The sequence below is a fragment of the Meleagris gallopavo genome, chromosome 5, assembly GCF_905368555.1.
Source record: "Meleagris gallopavo chromosome 5, MGAL_WU_HG_1.1, whole genome shotgun sequence".
Lineage (NCBI taxonomy): Eukaryota > Metazoa > Chordata > Aves > Galliformes > Phasianidae > Meleagris > Meleagris gallopavo.
The window spans coordinates 16,973,143-16,995,322 of NC_139408.1; the positions used below are offsets into that span (position 1 = coordinate 16,973,143).

A 22,180-nucleotide genomic window follows, 5' to 3' on the forward strand; every position below is an offset into this window, starting at 1 on the left:
GGTGTTCAAGAACCATGGAGATGTGGCACTGAGGGATATGGTCAGTGGGCATGGGTTGAGAGTTGGACTTGGTGATCTTAGTGGTCTTTTCCAACCATAATGATTCTGTGATCCTTCTGACTGACTATAGCAATTTTTGAAACAAATGACATTTTGAAATGAGAATCATGCCCTATTATTATTAAAAAAAAAAAAAAAAAAAGCGTAATTCAGACTTTATTTATGTTCTGCTCTCCTTCAGTTTTGGTATACTTTTTGTTTAGAGCCAGATATGTATGTATACACACATGCACAGACATGCACAGGTACATGTGTGTATGCAAATAAATACACATACACATATTTATTTGCTGGAACATATAAGAAATTTCAGTGTGTTTATAGTTCTCTAAGATGTTTTAGAGCTCACCAGTGATACATCACTGTTGATGATTTATTTCTGTTACAGAAGTGCCTACAGAACCGAACTAAAGTAGAGATCAGATTGCGTTAAGCAATCTTCAAAAAGTTCCAACTTACGTGCAAACGTTTCAGAAAGGTGGTGAAGAGAAACAAAGATGTAACAATGGCAAAGCAGTGATTTAGATGGAAACGAGTGTTGGTCTCCTGACCAGGACTTTTTGATTCCTGCTGGCTGTATCTATTGCAGCGTGATGAGTCATGTCTCACCAGCAGAATTATCTGAATGAATATTATCACAGATTGCTTGGATGCCCAGTCCGGTAGGGCTCCATTCACTTAATGGCAGCCATCATAATCTCCCCCAGGGTTTCAGATGCTGAATTTTCTTTGCTTGTGCTGCATTCAGACAGGGCCATGCCTTTCTCTCAGCACTCAGCCCAAGGTCCTTCTGAAGTTCCAAAGATGTCAGCTGAATTTTATTCCCATTATTTCTCATTTTCACATGCTTTGCTTCCAAGTTGCAGAAGAAATGTCAAGAGGAAGTGCCAGAATTTTGTTAGGGAAAGATTGTTGTGCTTCTAGTCCCTGAGGAGGGCTGGCAAGCTCTCCTGCAGAAGTCTGAGAGATGAAGGAAGCAGACAAGATGGAAGAGTTGATAGGAAGAAGGAAAGGTGTAAAAGAGGCACAGTGCAGGAGACTGTGAGGAGAAAGGGAATGACTGATAGAGAGTGTGAGTCCTCTAGTTCAGCAATAGATAAGACTGCATTTGTCACATCATTTAAAAGTGACCTGCAAATGATTATTTTTATTACATGTATGCTTTTCATCACTTCTTGATGATTTACAATGAAAGCTTGAAAGAGCTCACAGCTTGATCTTTTTAATATACTCATTGTTGTTGTTCTGTATCTCAAGATTTTGTATGCGCACAGTTCTTGCCAGCACAATGAAATTAGTTTAGATTGATTTTGCTACATTAATATATGATCCTTCTCCTACAGACCTCCAAACACTCATCAGCACCTGGGGAACACACTGCACTTGGTGCTGTCCTTTTCACTAGTCTTAGTTTCTGCCCATAAGAAAGGAGAACCTGGCAAAGCTCTTGCTGTAGGAAAGGCTTTCCAAATATCAGGAAGACAGAGATGAGAGAAGAGGGAGAGAGTGGAACATTGCAGGCAATACTTGCATGTGCTAAATAAGAAAAAAAATGGAAGGAGGATTTATTTCCCTGCCTCAATTCCCTTTGCAGCTCACCTTTAAAGGAAAATATTTTTAATGCACGTGTATTAAATGTGCTCATGTTCAGTTATGATTGTTTTTTAATGAATATGATATTCATTACATTTAAGCACATTGAGTTCACAGAAACAGCTGGAAAAATATTGCAAGCATTCGTAACATATAAGTGAAGAAACAAGAATGTATGTGTGTGTTTATGTGCATGTGTGCCCGTATATTAAAAGCCACATAGCACATTATCTGAGACAGAGTCCTCACAAGGACGTGGATGACATGCATGATGGATTTAAAATGACAGAGTAAAGGGTGAAAATAACTCAAAAGATCAAACAGAAAAGGAATGGAAGAGAAAATAAGGAACAAGCTGAGAGGAAATTATGCTAAAAACTGGCCATATTCCATGTTAATTCAGATTTCCAGATTAAGACAGACCAATTTTGTTATTTCTTTTTTTACTCTTTCATTGAAAACAGATACATCCACATTCAAGGAGACATTTAAACATGTGCTTAACTTTAATTTATACAAGTAATCCCAGTGAAGTTGTTTTACTGACTATTCAGAAAAGCCACAATTAATAAAGTTCGCTGTAGTTAAAAAAATCAACAAGTTGTAGTTTAGAGGAGAAGGGAAAATTACTATCTTGTGTGTATATGAATATATTTAGTTATGTGTGTGGAGAAAAGGAAGCTTGTAGCTGCACATAGGGAGTGAGAGGCTTAAAATTGTGGAAGAAGGATAAAGAGAGCAGACAGATCTGTGTCCACCAGAATCATTTCTGATTCTCTTAAGAATCTATTAAGAAGAAATTTTTGCTACAGCAGCATTCTTTCTCAACTCATTGTTCATTTCCTTGTATGGAACGTACTGATTTACAAGCTGCTGAAACACAGATGTATGGTATGGAGAGATGAGAAAAATGAGGGTTGAACTATGTAGGTAGAGAGCTCTGTAGGCTTGTAGGATGTTCTTGCTTCAGTTGCGTGAGTGCAAGTTTCTAGACATCCATTATGTTTTAGGAAAGGAAGAAGAAAAGTAAAAATACTGTTATAAGGAGATGAGTTTAAAGGAACACCAACAGATAAAATAAATGCTGCTATTTATTTAAAGGCAACTTCATTGAATATATGACTTCAGGCAGAGAAGAGAATGTTTATAAAAAACAGAACTTTTCCTTTGCATCTGCACTCAGATTGGCTCTAGGTTGCCAGATAAACTAAATGGCAGTTGACAAAGCTTTCTGTAAACGTAGGCAGCTCACAGCAAGTCGATCTTTATTTGTTTCCAAAACTTACTGCCCGTCAGAGACTAAAGGAGCTGAAAAAAACCAAGCCAACAAACTCAACAGTTCAAAGAATAGTTGTTGGCTGTTTGGGCTTCTGATTGCCTTGGCAAGAGCAAACAGAGCCATATCACTCGGTGTCATGAACCATAACCTGCAATAATCCATACTCCTTAATCCTTCATAGAGCTGTCGCTGTGTCATCGCAATTTATTTTAAAATGGTATTCTCTAGTACTAATCTGAGTCCTAATCATTCATATTAATGTTAGCATTAGAGTGAATTAGGGCATTATTTGCCTAATATGTGCCATATGTGACACTTAAGTACTTGTAAGTAATTGCATATGAGAGAAGACAGCATTAAATGTGAATGGCACATGCAGTATGAAAAATGGAAGAGACAAATATTAAACTTTTAATAGAAATAACTTCAGCAAAACTTTCCCACAGGCAACAGAACTGATATTTTTAGATAGTTGAAGCCAATGTATGTTAAGAATAGCATTCAGTGCAGTGGGAAAATACACAATTTCTATTATGGGGCAGTGAGAATAACAACCTACTGATGATATAAAATATACCGGTATAAAATATGTAATTATCTCGCATGCAAAAGAATAAATCATGTAAACTATTTACAGTAGGATTGTGAAAGGACAATGACACATTGTTGTCTTATTTGTGTAGCAAGAATAAAGTTTGGCTTCTAAAATTGCAAAATCTAATTCATGGTGTTTATGTGATGCTTCCTGCAAGAAGACTCTGATAAGATTTTTTACTTCTAATAAACTAGGTTAGATATTAGCTTCGTTCAAATGGGAGATAGAACTGGATAAAATTAGAAAGATGTTAGCTTGGATAACATCTTGTGTTTCTTCACATTGTACCATTAGGCTAAAATTATACAGAATACTTCTGCTTTCCCATGCAGCTGCAGATAACTGCAATTTTGCTTCTAGAACCGTCACTGCATTGTAATTCATATGGCGCAAGATTCATAACCATAACACATAGCATAAGTGAATTCGGACTCTTTGAGAGCCATGCACAGAATGATATAAACACAAGTGTTAATGATTATTACTATAAAACTGCAAACCCATCATACTATTTATAATAATGCAGAGAACAGTGGCATTGTGTGTTCTCATCTATCATTGCGTATAAATATAGTTTTAATTGATAAGCCCCGTCTGTTCTCTACACTATTGTTGTATCACTAGAAGTTTTAAAAATAGGGTGAAATCAATATTTTTTGTCTGTCTTCCTTGGTAGCAAAGAAGGGCCTAAGCTTCAGGATTAGTGGGCAGATATGGGGAGGATTTCTTTCTTTGTGATACAAATCTGTATTAATTGATTTTTCTTGATGTGGATTAATTGCAGCTCTTTATTAGGAATAATATCACAAATAAACTATAGACCAGTATAGATTGCTAAGCCTAGATTTCAACTGAATGAGGCTAATCAATATCCAAGGCTGTAACTCAAAGCGATTCATTAGGGCCTCAGGAAAAGCCAAATAATATATGTGAGAAATATCTCATCTGGAGCCTTGAAGGAGTTTCTCCCCAAAAAGAATAAATACGTTTGTAATATACAATTATTGCAGATTAAGCTTGCTCAAATGCATTTTGATGGCCAGCTCTTGCTAAGGGAGTGGAGGAGCACTGCTGCAGCTCGGCAGTGGTAGCAGCATCCTGACCAGAAGGCCAGAGCCCCTCTCTGTTTACCGTCAAGCTTTCAAGTCAGATGCAGACAGCTGCCACATGCATTGCAATAACTCAAGATTCCAGTTACCTTTTAGGCAATGAAAGGGTCGATATTTGCATTTTAAGGAAATAAAACATGCTATATACTTGCACTGGCTTCTGATGGCCAAAGCTAGACAAGAGAAGTGTACCCCAATTTTGGCCAAGAAATTTAAGTGCAACTGCCCAACTCTAAGCCCAGCACAGAAACTTGCTGTGCAAACAAGGAGGGAGGAGTGCTTCTCATGTGGACGCCAGCCTCTGGTCCCCAGCTGAAGGAGTGCCCAGCCAGGGCCCTCAGAGGCCATCTGGCCATAGCTCCTGAGGATATTGGATGTAAATTTTGGATGTCCATCCCAAGTTGTCTCTGCTTAGACTCTAACTGGACTGTTACATCTACTGTTCCTACTCTCGATCCAGTGACATGTACAATTCAGATTCTGATCTTAGGCATCCATTTAAGTTAAATACATGTGAAAACATTATTAAATTTACTTCTAAGAAACAAGCTTCAGGAAATTATTTTTATAGCTAGTAGTGAGTGTGTATTATGCAAGGTGAATTTCAGGTTTCTATCACCTAGGAGCTTTCAAGATATAAACTGTATCATAGAAGAAAAGTGAATGCAGGACTAGTTGAATGTGATTGCTATAATACTTACGATGGATCCTGGGTTTAGAGGCACTAAATGTGAAATGTAGGATATAAAAACCTAAATCAATGCAACAACAATGAACAAAAAAGGTAAATTTAATAATAGCATTTAATGAGAACTACATTTTGAAAACATTGTTACATATTGGAATATGATCTTCTGGGCACATATGAGATTAAGATAGAAGCAGACTTGAAGCATATACTGGTAGTTTTCACTAGTTTAAATTTTTGCACTTAACCAAATTCATTAATTCCTTTGAGGTTGAAAAGATACTTTTCCTTTAGTAGCTCCATGAATGCTACATTTACCAAAAAAGTTTCCATTGTGTTGCTTAAAGAAATTAGTTTTAGAGCTGGAAATCACAGATTCTTAATAGGAATTCAAGGCTTCAGTGGCACTACAACGGGGATAAAATGCAAACAAGTTCTTCCAGGAAAACCATGAAAATGGTTTTCTTTGCAGAGAAATAAGCCGGACAAAATATTCTGCCTACACTCCGGTGTCCATCTACTGTTAGGCAATGGTTTTTATTGTTCTTCGTCTTGTCTTATCTTTCCTAGAGTTTGTTGTATTTATTGCTTATAGATCTTAAGGAAGTCTTGATACCACCTTGACTTCCTGTGCTGGAGCCCATATTTTGCTGCAGTGGAGATAATAGAATTTGACTCTGTGAAGCTGTGAGTGCTGGAGCTTTAGACTATTAATTCACATGCAACGAAGTTAAGCTAACCAGTTTTTTTAGCATGGTTAAATGACTTGACTTTGACTTCTCATTCCCATATGCACCATTTGCCCTTGTCCTTGTATTTAGTAGTGTTTTAGCTTCTCAGTTCAAAGTAGCTTTAGCTAAAACAGCTAACTACTTTTTGGAGGAAAATCTTACCATGGCGTGGGACTGATTTTTATGCATGCTTGTGTTCCTTTACTATTATAAAAGAAATTCTGAATTTTCAGTGAGATCAAAGCCCTCTCTGCAATACAAGAGATACGTAAAGAAGGGTATTGTATTTGCCTACCAAGTAAACTTATTTGCTATAGAAAAAATACTGAACATAATTATAGCACAAAAGATGTTTTAAGACAGAAATTTCTTGCTTGTCCTTGTTCGTTCATATTTCTTAGACCCTTTCTCAACTCCAGACTGCTTCTACTACTACAACACCATAAATCAAAGCTTACACCCAAGGATGTGTGGAAATGGTAGAGCATAAATGCGTCCAGAATAGACTGTTCTTGCATTTGACAGCTAACAAAGTTGAGAGAATAAACAACGTGATGTTGGTGTACCCTCTATCTGGCTCAGATTATCTGGAGGCCATCTGAATAAACTCTCATCTGAAACAGGAAGCCCTGGGACTAGATCTTTCACCTTCCTTTGATTGTCATTTTCCAATTGTTTTCATTTTTCAGTGACGTCAGCACACTTGGTCATTGATGTTCCATTTTGGCCTTGACTGTGCCAGATACACCCAGAGAAGTCGGAAGCCAAGAACACATTTGGCCTAAATTAAGAGTGGGCTTTCCTTAAGGCATCCTTATATATAAGATCCTGAAGAAAGATGCAGACAATGCTGAAGTTTTATATAAGCATTGTTAAAGAGAGGTTGTTTCTAGTTCATTGGGCTTCTTGAATAGTTGGAAACTGCATGTGTGGCACACTCTCAAAATCAGGGGTTCCAACGACAAAATGTTACTGTGAGAATACACTAAAGAATGTCCTTTTTTTTTTTTTTTTTCCCCAAACTAGATAATAGCTGACTAGATAGGGAATAGTTTTGTAAATATTTCAGTCTCTTACGTTAGTTGGTGCAAAGGAAGCTAACACAGAAAATGGCACAAAACAGCAGTGGAAAATTTGGATATCTCCTGTCCTCTCCTCTCATCTTCCCTGTTCTATTTTTCACACATTTCAAGTACCTTTTAGTTAAGAGCTTTTGTTACTTAGATTTTCAGTTTCTTAAAATTTTAATGAGTCAAAATGCAAGAGAGCTTGCATTTGAGCTAAGGCAAGTGAGTATTGAGTGGAGAGGTCAGATTTGTGTGTTCAGAGTGCATATTGCTGCTGTGAAGGTACTGATCAGTCATACTGCACTAATTAAAATGTCCTGTGCCTTGAACTTCATGCCTTGCCATAGTGCATTCCTGAAGTCCAGCAGGGAGGCCACAGTGGCCCTCGCAGGATGGGATGCCACTGAAGATGGCAAAAGACATTACTCATCTCTGTGACTTTGTGAGAGCACGTTGTCAATGAGGAATTGAAAAGCACTTCTGATTTATGGAATACACTGCCCATTGCATCACCATCAAAAGAAAGATATAATATGCCAGTAATCTCATCACATCTTTCCCATCTCTTCTGTTTTGATTTTGTTCACTGCCAGCCATGAGACTGAGTGCTGCACTATCTTTGGTGAAAATGTTTTGCTCGTGTGTGGTAAAGGGGAGGGAGATCTGGGCCTTTTTTGCATATTGCTCAGATTTATGGCGTCCTTATCATTTAACCAAAGTGATTATTCTTTAGGAGCAAGAGAAAGAGCGGGAATGAGTGTTGAGAAGGCTAGACTTTCTAAATATTACTCGTGGCCTGTCCATTTCAGGCTTGGGACTGGTTGCATCTGTTTTTTTCTGTGGAAAAGATTTCAGTTGCATGGGGGCTGTCAATTTGGCACTCATCACGAACATAAAAGTTTAGCAGGCAAAAACTGTTCTGAAATGGTCCAATGGAGAAAACTGTCCATATATATTTGCATTTTAGTGCTATTAGAGGTGCTGTATACGGAGCAGCTCTCTCACCTGAGGAGTGCTTTGTAGGGTAACTACACTTTCATAGGTATCCTCTGAAGCAGAAACAAAACAAAAAAAGAAGCACCAAACCACAATTTTAAAAATGAGATGTGTTAAGATGCCTCCTGAAAGTCACAGGCTGTCCTTATATTGGTCAATTTTTGGAATTCTTCAGTAGTGAGAACAGAATCAGTTGTCAACAGAGTGCTGTTCACAGAAGCTAGGCAGGAAAATGAAAGAAGGCTTGCTATTGTTCAGTGATGTGGTGTAGGCTGCAAGAATGCGTTGGGAATGCAGCGCCTGCATGTCAGGCAGAGAGAGAAGTCTTTGTGTGAATACATTGGAGCAGAATGTCAATCATATAAATAACTATTATCTGATTTTTTTTTTGATTCTGATCATTGCTCTCATGCTTCTTCAGTTGGAGTCTGTAAGGTTAGTTATCACTCTGTTGGAACTTCCTGCTATCTGATCCAAGCTCTCCGGGTATCGCTTGCAGGGGAGCCAACCTACCATGAAGCAGTGTAGGAAGCACTGTACCAGTCATGTGCCCTCTGCTTTGCAGTGTCCTGACATAGTCTTGGTGATAACTTGTGAATAGGTAACATACAAACATCCTGCTCTGCTGTGTCACTTAGAATTTTCCTAAAAATGGCTGATAGAAAGGGAAGCTACACACTTACTCAAGTGCAAAAAGGCATGCTTTATCTCGCAACAGTTTGTGTCAGGATGCAATGATGCAAGAGCACTGTTATGAAATTCCTCAAAATCACGAACATGTTAGAGGCAACATGCCTGAAAAGGGTGCATTTGTGATTAAAATACTTTTGTTCTTTAAGCAAATTAACTCTTGAAACAGAAGCTTTTAGAGTTGGGAATAACATACCTGTTATGACCTGAATTAAATTGACCTCCTCTGAAGTCTTGCTTCTCATGGGTTGGTGTTATTTTGTGATGCTTAAGGCAGATCCGCCTTTGAGGTAAAACATCACTATTCTGCCTGCCAGGATGGGAGGAGATCATATGCTGAAAAAATCCATCCCGCTGGGAGAGGTTGAGACCATATTCTGTTAGCAGTCCTGAGGGATCTGTTTCGGTGGAGTCATTTAGGGCAACAAATCCTGCAAACTGCTTTGAACACCCATGGCTCTCAGACTTGAGAGCTGCTGAATGAATAAACAGAGGGGTAAGCAGTCATGAGCAATACAGAGGACCCAGTCCTGCACCACTGAAGTCAGCAAGAGCTTTGCCAAAGGGTTATCTTTAACCACAGATCTGTTGGGCCCAGGCCACATTATTGCTGTCCTATGCCAAAGTCTGTATGAAATAGCCTTATCTCAGACACTTCTGCCTGATACGGTAAGTAACTCACCTAGGGAGCAAGAAGTAGAGTGGGAAAACTAATAATAAACACCTCTTAAGTCACGCTTCCTCAGGCTAGCAGTTCTGTTCCTAGCACACTCAGTTCTGTTTAATCCTGATTATTGACAAGCAAGAGAATTTGTCCAGAGGAGTTTTCCTTTTCATCAAGTATAGCTTTTGGAAACTCTTAAAATTGATATGAGTGGTTTTGCCACCTAGAGAAAGGTACCCCAGAGGTACCCCAGGTGCCACCGCACCACTCCTGCCTTTCCCCAGTGTTATGAACCGAAGCATGAAGCTCACCCAGGTTAAAGCCAAGCCATCTTCTACCAGGCTAGTTTTAGCACCGCTCAGGTTTTTGGGCCAGGTGAGAATCTCTGTGCACAAATATCTATGTCAATGAGGGAGAAGGCAGCATGGACAGAAGGAGGCACAGAGCAGCTGACAGAAAGCAGTACAGCTTGTGCTCTGCTCTGGCTCCATCTCAGGCTAGTGCTCATTTGGGGGCATCTGTACCTGCTCAAGCACAAGATGTCTTAGGCTTCTACTGATTTACATCCATCTGCTTTATCTCACCGGGAACACTGAGACCACCCTTTAGCCATCATACCTTCTACGCTGTTTTCCATGCTGCACCTCATGCTAAAAAGGCTTTCTTGAAGAGATCCCTAAGCACGTGGGCCATGCTGACACCAGGATGTCGGCGCATATCATGATATTTCACCACCCTATGTCGCAGTTTTTTTACTATGGTGAAACACTGACCATATCAAAATCTGAGTTTGTTTAAGTTGGCGTAGCTCTCTTCAGTTCAGTAGGGCTGTGCCAGCTGAAAACCTATTTCACTACCTCAGATTTCTTCTTTGCTTTTATAGCAATTGTAGTTGTATAGCACTCAATAACAAGGTGTTATTATGTTAGAGTTTTCCATGATTCATTTCAGGAATTCAAAGTACACACGACCGTTTGTACTTCTTCACTGCTTTGCAGAAAATCATCTTGATTGCAGAATCAAATCCCATTTGTACGCAAAACTGCAGTTCATTAGGCCAAAGCTCTGGCAATAACTATAATGACCAGAACATAGAAATATACAGGATGGATGTATTGTTGTGAATGGACAATAACTGAAAAAGGCCATGTATTGTTTCATAAAATGTTCAAATTTTATTTTTTCAGAATAACACATGAAAAATACTCAGTTTCAGTCTAGAGGATAAAAACTTTCTGAGGAATACTTAACATCTGTTCTATTTTGGTTAAGAAAATCATAATTTCTGTTTTGTTTTTTTCCTCATTGAAACACAATTCAGAATATATTTTAATATGAAATCCCGCAAAACGTTATTGAAAAAATGTTGTTATGATTCCTTGGGGAAGAAGGGAAGGGTTGTTTCTTTCGCATTTGTTTTGTGTTATAAGCGCGTAAATAGGAAAATTTCCTCTAACAGTGATAGCTTAGTCAAAAGCTGTTTGAAAAGAAATATATTTTGAACAAGATAGTAGCCAATTTCTGATTTAGATTTTTGAGCTTTTACAAAGCAAGCTGTACAAAGCAAACACTCCAGTTGGGGTTCCAAACTACAACTACCAAAAAATCTCTGATGACTAATGCTTCCTGGCTGCACTTCATGCTGGCTTGAAAAGAACAAGACTACATTTTGTCTAAGCCTGCACTAATGTTATATAAAAGGTTATGGAAAAGGCTGTGTAGGTCTGTCCGCAAACATCCATCATTTGCATATGCTTGTGGTGTTTTTACTAGCGGCTTTGGGAAGAGCTAATCTAACGCTTAATTAAATCATATAGCTTTATTTGATGCATACTTTTTTTTCTAGCTGATGGTATTTTTTGTGCAGGGATTTGCTGCAGTCCCAGAAGAAGAATGAATAATGTTTCCTATTTTGACCACAGAGTGATCTGATCGTGCATGCTGTCGGTAGATACTGCTTCTGACTAGCTTCCAGGGAGGAAAAACATCCAGTGTCCACTCTGTCATGCTAGTGGGTGAGCATGTGGTGGCGAGCTGGGATTCCTGGCTTCTTTCCTTACTCCAGTGCTGAGTCAAACTGTGACAGTGGGCAAGTTAGGTAGCCATTTATTAAAATGAAGATGGTAATATGTAAATCTCCAATATAGTACAATAGTCGTATAGTCGTTTCAGTGACCTCCGTAGCCTTAAGGAGGTTTTTTGGCCTTCAGATGAATCTGTCAGATGACCACAAAGGAAAAATAGCAACCCAGAGTAGATGCAGGAGTGGTTTTCTGTAGGAATCTGGGCCTCTAAACCCATAGCTTGAGAAGCATTTTACAAACTCCTCAACAAATAAAGGCCAAGAAAATTCTGTATTAAAATCCTCTTTTGGCTCAGGAGAAAATATTCTGCCTTCCCATTCCTGCTCTCTCCCTTCCACAAAATAAGAACCTTTCAGCTAAGTGCTTAATCCCTGCTAGCACCCACCCTTGTCCATCGTACTAGCCAGTCAATGTGTTCCTCCCTTGCTCTTCATTAAGCTCAGTAACACATTTCCAGCTGACACTACTTTGTATAATGCTCCCATCTGTGCTGCCGGCAATACTCCCAGCCCTTTCGTCTGCTGGCTTCTGCTGCTGTCATGGTCCAGCTCTGTCAGTGACTTTTCCACACTGGGGAAAAGCTGGAATTGGTGGGAGGCTCCAGCAAGTCCTGGGAGTGGCTGAGGCTCAAGAGGAGGCTGGGAGTGGAGGCTGGAGGAAATGGGATAGCTTTGGGCTTCCCACACCTCTGAACTAGTCTCTCCTCCTCCCTGTCACGGCACCTTCCTGAGGCTATTCCCAGATACATAACTATCCTCATTGTCTTATGAGGAATTGCACTGAATATTTGGATTATGAATAAAAGGTTTGCTTTGTGCAAAACTCACTAGCGAGAATAGCTCGATTTCCAGTTGGGCACCTTATAATCACCATATTTTCAGATATGTTAGCATTTTACATTTATTTCCCAGATAATCTTGAAAATTTTGACTACAGTAGCCAGAGAGACTGAATTATATGAAAGGAATTAATTACTGCAGGAAGACTAGTCAAAAAAATCAACATCTTGTGCAAAAGTCCAATTCCTACGTGCACTTCAAAATCCTGTGAAAATATCACTGGATAAAACATTTTTTAACACTCATGTATTTCATGGAGCTATTCTTATTTATTTTAGTCTGTCCCTTATTTGCTATTTGTACACTAAAATCTGTTTATGTTTTAAGAGGTCATCTGTGATACTTCCACTGTTTTCTCCCAGCAGTTTTGCATTTGTCTTCATTCTTGTATTTCAGATAATTCAAAGTTTTCTTAGTTTCTCTTCTTTACACTCCCTCAATTTTCATTCTCTTCTTGGGTTGGACTTTTGTTTAGACAGGCTGTTTTCAAAGCGGAAACTTAACAGAGTCATTTAAACCCCGCTCTCCCCCCCCCCCCCCCAGCCTCTACCACTTGGCTGAATACGTGGCAGCAGTAGGGCTGCACCAAGACACACCAGGAGGAAGACTCATACAGATATTGTGGCTGCTGGGAAGTGTGACAGTGATTCATTTTCACAAGCTCTGACAGCACTGTCTCTAAACCACAGATCCCCTAAGTCAGGGAAACTTTCAGATGGACATCCTGGGACTGTCTTAATACTTTTGCACCCCTCAGCATGATATGGGTGCTAAAGTGGGGGATTATGCTGCATCTTAGATGCAGCTGTGTAGTGTGTACACAAGCTTCTTGACTCAAAGAGGTTGCTTTGAAATGATTGTTCTGTTCTAAATTGTTGCTGGCAAATTGTCGTGAATGTAGGAAAGAAACAAGAGTGTTGAGAGCTCTGTGCATCATTGAAATATTTAAATATTATGCACAGTGACACCTATAATTCAAATTTACTGTGATAAACAGAGCAGAAATGACCTTAGCATAATGTTATTCCATATTCTAAGCCAAATTCTTGAGGTTTGTTTTATTTATATCACATGTGATGCAGAGAAATAATTCTAGGAAGGCTCATACAGTATATTTTCTTTACATTTTCTTTTTATGTTGACAAAATATTGCAGAGAAATCAGTGGTTGGGGACTCTTCTGTGTGGCTGAAGATTTATTTTTAACCTCTCAGTGTGCAAAAATTGGGAACAATTATTAAGCTGTCCTAAAACTGCCGATACAACCTGCTGGCAACAGATGGTGTGAATGAAAAGCCAGAAGTGACCATTTTTAATATTAATAGATTTAAAAATTTAGTTCTTTAATCTTACCTAACCTCTTGTGACCGAGTGTCTAAAGTATTGTCTTAAAGACAATATCAATAGCCTTGATTTGAACATGAATCAACTGCAGAAGTGGATCTTCTGCAATACTTCATACGTGTAAATGATGCTGTGTGCTCCTTGTCTCTTTTGACCTTGGTGAATGATGAGCGCTAGTGTTTGTTGCTCTACAACTTAAATAAGACCAAACTAGCTTGAGCAGTTTTGCTGCAGGTAGTGTGTGGCTGCACTTTAGGGGTTCTTTGTAGGTCTAAACTTGCAGGATAGTTAAGAACCAACTCCCGTCAATGCCTAGGGAAGAAAAGGTATTACATTATCAGATATTATCTCACTCTTGCTGTATTTATATATCTCAACTACAAAATCAGGAAGTATTGCCAGCCATCATTTGGATAAAGTTGGCGTAAACACACAAACACACACACACAGAGAACAAAACAAAAATCCCAAGCAAGCCTGCTTTATCTTTCAGTTAGTTATGGATTGTGGAAATCTGTCTCTTGGATACTGTCTGGTGCCTAGTTTAGGTAAGGTGTGGATGGCTGGGCGCAAGTTTAACTAGCTGGCCTTTCTCAAAAGTTACTGTTACCAGGTGGGGTGATGTTGTGCTGCCAATGAGACTGCTTTTTGCCTTGGGTGCCACTGCTGGTGGGGACAGACTGACAGCAACATAGAATTTCACAACATTACAAGCAAGATGGAGCCCAGCTGTAGGTTCAAATTTACCTAACGAATGAGGGGGCTGTGCTGTGGGTGATACACAGGCTGAAGCTCCTGCAAAAGTAATTTCACAGGTGAGATATCCCATCATTACGTGCTCGCAAGGCAAACGCAGCATATCTGGACAGATGACAAACTTTATGTGCCTGAGTCTGGAAGAGACAAAACCTCTCTCTGCAAATCATAGCCTGCTATTTAAAGAACCATTCCTTTCTCTGTTTTTAATGCCCTGATCTGCACAGAGCCCAGCTCCTGGCAGGTCAGCAGCTCCTCACCCACAAACCCCAGCGGTCTCCAGGCCTCCCTCCTGCCGTTGCTCTGCTCTGTGCTGGTGGGCCCCTCTGCCCCTTTCCACCCACACAGCCACAGGCAGCAACCACTGACCATGGTCAGGCCGTCCCCTGACAATACAGCATGTGGGAAAAGTGCTTCCAGGGCGACCGGCAGCCTGGAAGGAGCTCGGGCAGAGAGTAAAGGCCGATGCTCCATGGGAGAGCACTGAAAGGACACGGAGTTTTCTGAAGAAGGAAAAACGAGCTCTCCCCTGTGGGCTTCACTCTGGAGGCTACGAGTGAGATTTCTGAATTGGAGGAGGGACTGGAAGGAAAAGACAAACCGTGAATAAAAATAGCCAGCTGCACGGATGTAACTTTAATTCAGCACGTGATGGTAATGATGCTAGGTACTGCCTCAAGACAGCAGATGCCGGAGGGAAAGATGCACGTCAGTACCAAACAGTTTTGAGTCAGACAGTTGGGTGTGCCCAACTCAGTGACACAAACGCATGATGAATGAGGGCACAGTAAAACTCTGAGGTGCTCTGTCAGCCTCAAACAGTGCTGAAAGCAGTGCCCCAAGGCGCCATGCCTGCCCCTTCCTGTTGCTCCCTGTAGGGAGGCCAACAGGGCACGGACCAGCAGTGACAACCGGTCACTTTACAGCTACTGCCATTTTCAGGAGAAACTGTGGCCTGCTCTTGCCGTATGGTAATTATCCTCTCATTAACCAGGCTGAGTAGCAGGGTGTAGTTCCTAACTGTTCTCTGCTGTAGTCTATCCTACCAATTCTTGACATCCAGTGTGTATATCTTACTGAGCAGTACAGAGTTGAGGGATGCTGAACGCTAAGAATTCTTCCATTTTTTGCATGATTACAGAAACATCTGTAACCAGTAACCCTCTGGTGATTGTAAAAATTCAGTGTAAATGTTCCCCAATATTTCCCTTTTTTTCCCCATTTTTAATAGTGTGAACTTCAGATGAGTTTCCCTTACAAGCCTCTTCCATAGATCTGTGAACTGTGTATGGCCCTTGCCTTTATTGTCATACTTTACAAATTCTCACATTCCTTCGGTGCAGCATTCAACTCTGCACAGTCAGACTCCTTATCTAAATTGGAGTTGCCAAGTGTTTTGTATTTCATGGTCTGATGTTTATGTTTGATGTTTGTCTCTGATTTCTAACCTGTACTGAGCCTATTACAAACAGTGGAGCTGAATGCAAAATGCATACGTGCCTCATGAATTTGTTTCATTTTGAAGTTAACATAACATAGTCAGAAAAAAGCACTTATCTCAATGCACATGCAATTACTACTACAGAATTCCTTACTGTTAGAACTTATGCTTTCTCAGGATTGTATTGCAAATTTGTCTCCTCAGCTTCTAGTAGAACTTCTGCACTGTCATCACTGAACAAAGTCTGAATATCAGAACACCTATCTCTGAATGTGTCGACAAAACTCAAGTTTCCTTAAAGTGAAGATATGCTACACTCAGGCAGAAAATAGTGTCAGCATTTCCATGAATGATGTATTCTTAATACAACCAGCTCTTGTTATTGCAACAAGGCAATTTAGAAGGAAAAAAAAAAAAAAAAAAAGAGTTCAAGGAAAAGATGTAGGATTGTTCGGAAAGTTATAGAAGTGGAACTTGGATTTTCTGTCTTATTTTACTCTATATGTGTATAATATTTACTTATCATTCATATTTACATTGTAGCTTACAAATGGTGGACAATGATTAACTGTTAAGCTTCATAATATCATTAAAATATCCCAGATCTCTGCTCTGTCTGGTAGACTTTTTTGCTTCACTTGTTTTGCTTATTCTCAGAAAAGCAAGCTTTTCATAGGGAAGTACTAAATCAAATAAGCCCTTACAGCTTCAGGGGAACACCTCCAGTATTATCTGCATGGGAAATGAGAATGGCACAGGATTCCAGGTGCTGCCCCACCTTTCCCATATATAATTTTGCTGCAAACATGAACAACCAATGCCAGTAAATGTCTCTCACTGTAGTGTGGCATGGGACCCAATGCTGGAAATGGGACTGAACTATCCTCAGCACAGGCAATTATGTTATGAGCTTAGCAGAGATGAAAGGTACTTGAACCAAATGGTGGTGACTTATGAGCACTATGGGAGGAAGTCAGCCCACCACAAGCAAATTCTTCTGCTGTTTAGATGTACTAAGGAAGCACTATGAAAGCAGAGGTAAAAAAAACAAAAATAATAATAAAAAAAAACAATTGGAAATTATATCTTTAGCAGTTGTTTTTTTTTTTAAAAAAAAATTGTGTTTCTGTCCGCTATTTAATCTTCAGTTCTATTTGCTTGTTCATTTTTGTTCATTTTTTTCTTTTTTTCTTTTTCTTTTAGTTTATATATTGAATCATATGAAGTATGGATTATACAGAACAGCCCACTTCTAGTTTTGAGTGAAAGGAGGTCAACATTTTACAGGACTTCACAGGGCAGAACCCTAAGTACTGCAAGAGTTCCTGACACCAGGTAAGCTGAAAAAACTGCAGTAGCTCAACTTCTTTTTTTTGAATGAGCGCATGGTGCTGGAAGGTATCTAAAGGCATTGACAAGGCATTTGAGGACACTTAATATCATCCAGGCAGTAGTCAGTTTCTTCCAAAATTCAGTGTCTCAGCAAGCAGAGGCAGAGATACAGATTTTTTAACAACTAAAATAAGAAAGGTGAAGGCTTCATCCCACTTCTAGGTGGTATTTTAAGGCTAGCATGATTAAGACATGCCTAGTGCTGCTTACCTTTTTATTTTTCTGATAGAAGTACCAGGTCAGGGTTCCAGGTGGCATTCAGCATGAAGATAGAGCAAGCTTCAAGCTTGTGCCTCATTTGTTTAATCATTGGACCATTCATATTTTGAACATATTCCTCCGTACTTCAGCTCACATAAGTTGTCTCATATTCCTCTTGACACAGGTGTGTGATTGCCGATATCAGTTGATGATTTGTTCTGCCATTGGTAATTCTGAGATGTAACATTTCTGGAGTATGATCACAAGGTATTAAGCCATTTGTGAAAATGAGTATCAAAGCCTATGAAGTAAAACCAAGAACATATATAAAATAAAAATATTAATGATATGGGCACATAAAAATATTTATTTAAAATTCTACAAAATGTCAACAGCCCATGGCCAGAATTGTAAACCTAGTGATGAGATGATATATGGTATATATGTCTGTAGCACATACGTATATTTCACTGGTGTATATGTGTATGCACTAATGAAAGTACATTGTGTAACAAAACCCTATTTGCACAACAAATGAGTCTAGCACTAAACTCCATAATGGCTTGGGAAAATCAGATCGTGTAAATCATATGTAACAACAAATTTGCTTTTTGTTGGAACTTTAAAACAACTTTATTATTTTATCTGCTATATTGCTTTGAAAATTAAAGTGTGTTTTCACCCGTCTGCCTTCAACAGGGTTCAGTTTCCCTTTATGTGATGCAATTTATACTCTGTTAATTTGATTTCTTCTGGTAGAATAAGAAGACACAAAACAAAATAGGGTGTGATATTCTGGCATTATTTTATTCCATTTATAGTGAAGTAAAGGCTTCATTTCAATTCCAAGCACTGAGCTTATAGAAATTATTTTAGCTGCAGGAGATAGAACTAAAGATAGTGTTAAATCTGCATTTATAAAACAGCAGTCTTCTGCACACATAAACCCCACATTTGCATGTGTAATGTAAGTTGATTCTTGCTTAGGTAATGTTTTGCCAGTGCAAGCATGAAAGACTACTGAGACAATTGTTAGAACAATGCACACACGTAATTTGCAAATTCTATTTGATCTGTTATGTACGAATGTGTGAATCTCAGTACACAGCAGCACACAGCTTCAAATCATGAGGTAGAGAAGCAAGCCACCATAATAAAATATCTTTTTCTTCATCATTCTTAAATTCCCAGTGGTCTGCAGCAGTCTTAGATCTTCCTATAATAACAAAGCATTTTAATGGGTATTCATATATTTGCAATGACATTCCTATTTCCCTTTGTCAGGAAGATGTTGACCCATTCTTTTTTATATATTGCTGGTACACTGAAGTCATGTAGGCTTATAGCATATTTACATATTTACATATTTAGACTGTTGTCTAAGCACTCCCTACCAGCAGAATACAAACTGGTTTACTTAGATTTTATATTTTTGTGATTATATTTTATGTTATTGTGAATATATTTTATATTTATATTTTATATTTTGTGAGAAAATTTTAACGCGCAACTCCTAACCAGTTGCAGATCCAAGTGCAGCCATGATTCTGCTATGAACACTACTGGTGCTGAAGTCAGTAACTGTACCCTGTTGCCAAGAAAACAGACAGTTGTTTCTTGCTGCTGCATAATATTCAGGAAATAGACTTGGCAAATTCAGTTGGTTTTGCTGTAGTGAAAGATCAGTGAAGATTAAGACCTTCCCTCAGAAAAGCCTTCTACCTTGGCTGTATTACTTCATTTCAAAGGACTAGTGAAATAATATGGTGGCTGAACAATAAGCCCTATCACAGGCTCTCATCTGGAAAAATGCACCATATTCTAACTTGGAGGCTCTCTGCCATTAAGCTACTGTCTGTCCCTGTATTTAAAGTGACAATAACTGTACTTAATGTCCTTTGCAGGATGCTTGCTTATTTATTACAGCAATGTATATTGCTGTAATGCATTAACAAACCTATTTCCAGCTGACAAAAAAATTACTTTTTTAGTTTTTATCAGTGAAATATGGTCAGTCATCCAACAATTTGCTTCTTTGGCATACCCTCCACTTGCTATAATGAGGAATAAACCAAGAATATATCTCAAGAAATATATGGTTAGGAACAATGCTTTTATGTTTTCCATATTTTGTTATTTTTGCCTCAAATCACGGTTCAGTTCAGTGTGATCTGACATGGTTGAAATACTGAAACCCCCACTCCTCCAAAGCAATGTTTATTATAGAAACCCACAAACTTAACCTAACCTAGAGCAGCTTTTCCAGCAGTGATATAATTACAGTAGTTATTGTTGCAATAAACCAGATGTTCCTGAAATGGAATGAAAGCACTTCCCCCTGCCTCCCGCATCACATTTGTTACGTTGCCACTTTTCAAGTTTCACATCAGCTGTTCAGAAAGCTCTTTCTTGATTGAGTGTTATTTACAGATTCTTGCTGCATGAGTCTTTTAGCTTAAATAATGAAACTGGCAAATTCTGAATTTTCATTGCTTTCCTTTAAACCCCAGACATGACAGTTATCAATGCCACTAATTCTTGCCCAGGGCCAAAGACTTTTTTTGTCCCTTAAGATAGTTTTACTTGGCTAAAAAAAAAAAAAACAACAAAAAAACCCAACACTTCGAAAAAACTACTTTCAGATTCAATGAGTACATTGTTTTCTACATAAAGAAATGTTCCGCTCCTCCAGAATGGATGAATTTTGGGCAGACTTCTGTGAAGACATCGTTTTACGCCGCTGATATGCTCGATAGGCAATAGAGGTAGCTTTGGAGAACTGCATCTTTTTAACTGCTGTATCAGTTGTAGTTACAACTGTGAACCATGAACAACCGTTCAAGGCAAATAAAAAGACCATATTTAAAACTTCATCAGAAGACTGTAGTTAATCCTACACTGGATCATAAATATCTGTCATTATTTAAACATTGCACTTCTTATATTTTTAACAGTGCATTAGTCAACATATTTTCAATATTTCCCAGCCTAGTCAAGTCTTAACTACAAAGAATAATTTGCCAATAAAGAAATGGACTGTGTTTAAACTACTAGGACCTTAGATATGAAAGTTGTTGTATATATTTTACCATATGTGCAAGAAAACCTGTCTAGGAGCAATGAATAAGAACAGTCAAGGAGAACAGTTAGCAGATTGTTTTATTATACTTACAGTGCCCTATAATAATGCCATAAAGAAACATAAACCGGCCTTTGGGTTTTGTGGAGTTACAGATAAGTTCTCACGAAAATTCAAGAACGGTAAGAATGAAGTATCTTATCAATGTGCCATCTTATCATGTGCCATGGCAATCCTGGAAGAAACCTTTGTAATGTTCAGTTATACGGGCTACTCATTTTTCTGTTTGTTAATGGTAACCTATTAGTCAACCCGTCCCTGCGGTAACTGCACTGCAATGAGGGAGACAAACCAGGGATGAATTCACCTCGTGAAGTAGTCTGCTCAGTTTTCATTTCGTAAAACGTGAATGTTTCTTATAGAAGGAATTTACGTGACTCTGAAACGCAGTTCAATTTTTGACTGATGTGGTAGGGGATGCAGACATTGTTGGCGTGAATTTACAGAAAACTTTGAAAACAGTCCATAAAATCTCTGAGGAAGCCCAAGAGGCACCCACACGTTTGGAAGCAGTTTATAAGACAACTCTGCTGCGCAGCCACAGTTGGCTCCCTGCATTCAAGAGAAACTATCGATTTCACATTTTTGCTTTCCTAATGAGAATGTGTCAGGGCTGAAATAAATAAATAAGTAGGACCCCTGTCCATGGAGCCTTGACGTCCTTTCCATTCCGGAGGCTGGGAGGCCCCAGTGTTTCCTCTTCTGGCCGTGACATGCCCAGTGAATATTTCCACCACCCACACTTCATTCATTCTTAACTATCCTCACCCACTCATCATTACAGCTGTGCAAAGCATCCATTACAAACCCTGAAGCCATGTGAATCCTACCTTCATAACTTTGTTATGTGCTTCACACAGCTGGGTTTGTTTGGGCTTTGAGTAAATTACCTTTTGAGATGATCGACTCTGGTTTTATGCAAATTCGGGTCCGGGTTGAGGTGAATGATTTATGGGTTGCATATTTTGAAAATCTCTGAGAGAGTTTCATATCACTGCGTCAAACTCCACCGTCTAGATCTCTGTCACATTCATGGAAATCTAAAAAGATACGTATATAGGACACTGCAAAAGGGAATAAAGTCCCAAATGTGCTCTGTGCACTGCAAACAACTCCTAACTTGAGCAACCTGTGGAAAAAATGAGCTGTTTTTAACTCTTTAAGATTTTATTGCTTCCAAGTGTAGTAATTTTTTTGTAAAATTCCTTTGTTCAGCACATACTCATGTCACTAGCATTTCAATTAATTATGAACTTGTGCAAGTAGGTGCCATAACTGTGTTCTCAGACAGGAAGAAGAGGGAAATCCAACCTGCAAAATTCAGATTCAAAGGTAGATTTTCTTTAGTCAAAATGGGAGATTTGTTTGGTTGATGAAGTTTGAATTTGCAAAACACAATTAAAAAAAAGATCTGATGCAAATGACAGGACTCAGTGTAAGAGGCTCTATGACTTCTTAGTAAGACAGTATCAAAACAAGTATCAGAGGACATCATGTTTTAATTTTTAAGGGA

General features: G+C 38.9%; 1 long non-coding RNA gene across 7 annotated transcripts in view; it reads left to right on the forward strand.

Moving 5' to 3' along the window:
* The window catches only part of LOC104911065 (uncharacterized), a 272,623-nt gene that overhangs the window by 208,631 nt on the left and 41,812 nt on the right, over positions 1-22,180 (forward strand). For all 7 annotated transcript variants that reach the window (XR_014883460.1, XR_014883459.1, XR_014883461.1 and 4 more), the window contains one exon: positions 17,139-17,270. This is a non-coding gene — a long non-coding RNA (uncharacterized LOC104911065). The remainder of the gene's footprint in view (positions 1-17,138; positions 17,271-22,180) is intronic.